General features: G+C 33.6%; 1 long non-coding RNA gene across 1 annotated transcript; it reads right to left on the reverse strand.

Annotated features, from left to right (window-relative positions):
- Positions 1–841: 841 nt before the first annotated feature.
- Positions 842–3240, reverse strand: LOC144642859 (uncharacterized). Its single transcript, XR_013568806.1, has 3 exons — positions 2958–3240; positions 2764–2846; positions 842–1860 (listed from the first exon to the last, which is right to left on the reverse strand). It is a non-coding gene; the product is annotated as an uncharacterized LOC144642859 (long non-coding RNA).
- Between the last annotated feature and the right edge of the window lie 933 nt (positions 3241–4173).

Consider the following 4173-nt stretch of genomic DNA (forward strand, 5'->3'; position numbering starts at 1 on the left):
TATTATAGTTCAAGATATTTCACACCAAAATGTGTATTGATGTTTTAAAAGAAGTATCCATTAGAAAAACAAATGGATTAAAAAGGTCAATAAAGAAAGTAAAGATAATCAATGTTCACACATCCAAAACAAAAGTACATGTTAAAAAAATAAACACACATTATTATTCTTTGAGTAATCTCTCCACCAATGATATACATCTTATTTCAATAAGCACATGGTTTGTCTTTACGGGTTATCAATGTCTTCCGCCATCTTCTCAAGCTCTTCAAGTTTAATTGTTCTTTCTTCTTGTTTGCCTAAGCTGCCTTCTACATTGTAACTTGCTGGAAATGGTTATTGCTTCAAATTCTCTGGGGTTTTTTTGAAAGTTCTATTGAGTTCTTACATTTGGTGGTTCAGTGGAAGCATATGGAAAGTGATTTAAAGGCCTAAATTGTTTTGATGAGATGGTAAAGATCAAGTTGCATGTGGTTAAAAAAGCCATCCCTTCAGTTCAAATTTTGGTGGCCATACCATACCAACCGACAAGTTTACTCGTTACATGGCATTCATCCTTGTGACTTTTTTATTGAATGAATTAGGCATAATAATTATGCCTAACTTGAGCTGTTGTTTGGGACATCTGTTGGTGTTCAGCGGCATTGTTCACCCAAGCTAATGTGTGACATTAAATAAATGATGATTATGGTGGTGTTTTACTAAGAGACACATGGTACAAGTTTTCTTAAAAATTGAATCACTTATTAATTAATTTTTGGGGACACATGATTCAAAACTACAAAAAGATGACAATTGATAATATTAAAAACTGTGATATTGTTCTTTCTGTAATGGGAGCTAAAGATTAAAAGCAATTTGCAAATTTTCATTTAATCACAATAAAAGTTATTTATTGAACACTATTTTCTCACAAAGGAACATTGTAAAAATAATGCAATCAAGCTATAAACCACATAATATGCTAAATGAGCTTTACTTAAATGCAGGTTGTTGCTGCTGCGCTCAATGGTCGTACATGTGGAGAGAACAAAATTAATACTCATCCTGTTGTCAAAACTGGAGCTTTAAGTGCTTGCCAAATGAGCCACCAGGTCAAATGCAGACTTACAGTACATGTAACCAAATTCACTCACTCACAGGCACATTCTTTCACTCAGTTCTATCACTCTCACTCACCGTCTTGCTTTCTTACTTGCTCACTAGCACTCACTGGCTGACATAAAAGTGTCAGGATTACGCTATGCAAAATCAAATCTATAATATACAGAAAAATATTAACAAAAGATTATACACATTATATACAACAAGTATTTACACTGTACATTGACTAACTATAATAATATTACAAAAAACTATTTGCATTACAAATCGGTTCTTCTCATTTGTTTTGTAATCCTATTTCCTTTTTAAGAACAAAAGTAAATGAAGTTAAAGGCTTTTGACTGGTACAAAATTCTCTACTACGTTGCACAAAATGTACAAAACAAAAATGTAATCAATGTTTACACTTGAAAACAAAAATAATGAGCAAGTGCACATAATAATGTACATTTAGAAAATCACATTATGACAATAAGTAATTTCTCTCATATTGAAGGCAGCTGGAGATTTTATTTGCCTCTCTGCGTTTTGCTTTAAATTCTATGATCTATTTTGTGGTAGAAATGACACTGATAGATGGGTCACCTATGCATGCGTGTTTTTATTGTCACTTACCAGTGTTGTTATTTACCATCCACTGCCGTATTTTTTTTTCAATACCTTGTGATGGCTTTCCCATTTTCTCATAGAGATATCTACTCTGATGGCGATGGCGTCGTGTCCTTCAACATGGACTATTCTGGCGAATTCGCTGACCTGGAAAAGTTGTTTCAGTTTGAGCACAATCCAGTAAAAAATTGTCAGTGTAACGTTTATCTGGCTCCCTTAACATTTGGCTACTGGCTTACCATACTTCCATGCTTTAGTTCTAACTTCCTTACTTACTTACTTACTCGCTTACTAACTCACTTCAAAAACAAAAATTGCATCATTATTTAGTACTAAATGTTTGTAACAGAATTCATGCATTGGCCAAAGTTTGTTCATTACCTGGTGTCTCTAAAACAGCACTGGGTAGCACATGTATAAGTCTTGACAAATCTTTTTGAATAAAGGGTTTCAGTCATTTGAATCGATATTTTTTACAATTATCCAGGAAAAAATTCTTATAACTTAGTTAAAATTATTCCATTAGAAGGGGCAGTGTCTTACAAAGTAATAATTGACATCTAAGGTCTTCAATTTTAAACAAAATTTAATTATTAAAAAAAAAAACGAATAGCTTGCAATTGACATTATAGTACTCAGACACTTAAAATTACTGTAAAAAAACATAATGAGGTGTACTTTACTTCAATACAATGGTGGTAAAAATGTCTAGTCAACTTAAAAAAATAATATTGGCATTGAAAGTTCAAGATATTTTACACTAAATTGTGTATTGTTGTTTTAAAAGAAGTACTCATAAGAAAATCAAATGGATGAAAAAGGTCAATAAAGAAAGTAAAGATAATCAATGTTCACACATCCAAAACAAAAGTACATGTTTGAAAAAAAAAATAAACACACATTATTATCTTTGATTAATCTCTCCACAGAAGTTTTGAAAAGAATTTAAAGAATTTAATTTGTTTTATCTGTCCATGAGAAAAAATAGTCTTGTGTATTTGTAATCTTCACTTATTGTTACAGGAGCACCATGTACATTATGAGACTTACCAAGTTTTTCGAAGTGCATTGTTGCCCTCAATGCTTTCTCTTCAACAGCAAAGGTAGCTTTTTTTTCCTTTAATATCTTCGGCCTGAAGGCAAAAACAGGGTCTTTCTGGTTTTATTTTGTAGATGACCCTTGCAAACTCATTAGCTTACTTTCAGTAATTTACAAATTATGTAAGATGCTTCTACTATTTTACCTCGCCCAATTTGATGCCTGAGAACCGGCGGCGGAAGGGAGATGGGAATTTCAATAGATGACTTGGTTTTGAAGGAGCCATTTTCCAGGAATTTGTGCTGTGCATTGGTATCTCCTGTCAAAGTACAAATAGCTATCAACGGATAGCAGCTCTTGTTTTTTTCAGTGGATTTCGCCAGTCGTGTTTTTAGTTATTTACATAATATTTATTGGCGTTTGACAGCCATTCAATCTTTTCTTTCCTTCCCTTCCATACTCGCTCACTCATTCACTCGCTTGCTTGCTTGCTCGCTCTCCCCCCCCCCCCCCCCCACCCATGGCCCAATTCTTCATTGATGTGTCCCAACACATTACAGAATTCTCTAAGTGGAGTTTCCTTATATAAAAAGCAGGAAAATCTTGACGAGGAGGGATATTAGCGTGAACAACAACAACAAATGAAAGTGTAGTTTGTTACAAATATCCATTTAGTGAAAAATAAAAGTGATACTCAGACAAGGCTTGGAGCTTAGCAAATTAACATGTACATGATTGAACAACAAATGGAAGAGAAAAATCTATTGAAAGCGTAAAAGGTAATCAATGTTTAAAATTCAAACAAAAATATGAAAAATTGCACATCGATACATTTAGAAAACCAAAGGCATGCCCTATCCATGCTTCATGTGTTGGAGGAACCATGTGCAATGTGCCACTTGCATAAGATAAAAGGCAGTGAGACAAAATCGTATATATACCATTCTCTAACTTTGTTTGCCACCATTGATGTTCTTATGTTGTTCTCATTGACGTGGCATCCACCTCATTTTCTTCTTTCCTTTTATTCTTCCACAGAAATTTTGAAAATAATTTTAAGAATAATTTGTTTTATCTGTCCACGCGAAAAAAAAAAGTATTGTGCTTTTGTAATCTACACTTATTGTTTCAGGAGCACCATGTACAATATGCGACTTATCAATTTTTTCGAATTTCATTGTTGCCCGCAATGCTTTTTCCTCTACATCAAAGGTAGGAATCTCTTTTTTCAAGATTTTTGGCCTGAAGGCCAGAACAGGGTCTTTCTGGCCGTTCCTCTTGTAAACGACCCTTGCAAAATTATCAGCCTACAAAACATTATCCAGTAAAGATTGTGTCAGTTTAATACGTATTTTAGGTAGGAATCTTTTTCTTCAAGATTTTTGGCCTGAAGGCCAGAAAAGAGAAGTTTTTGCGAAGTG

This window comes from Oculina patagonica, chromosome 2 (assembly GCF_052425735.1).
Source record: "Oculina patagonica isolate OP01 chromosome 2, crgOcupat, whole genome shotgun sequence".
Classification (NCBI taxonomy): domain Eukaryota; kingdom Metazoa; phylum Cnidaria; class Anthozoa; order Scleractinia; family Oculinidae; genus Oculina; species Oculina patagonica.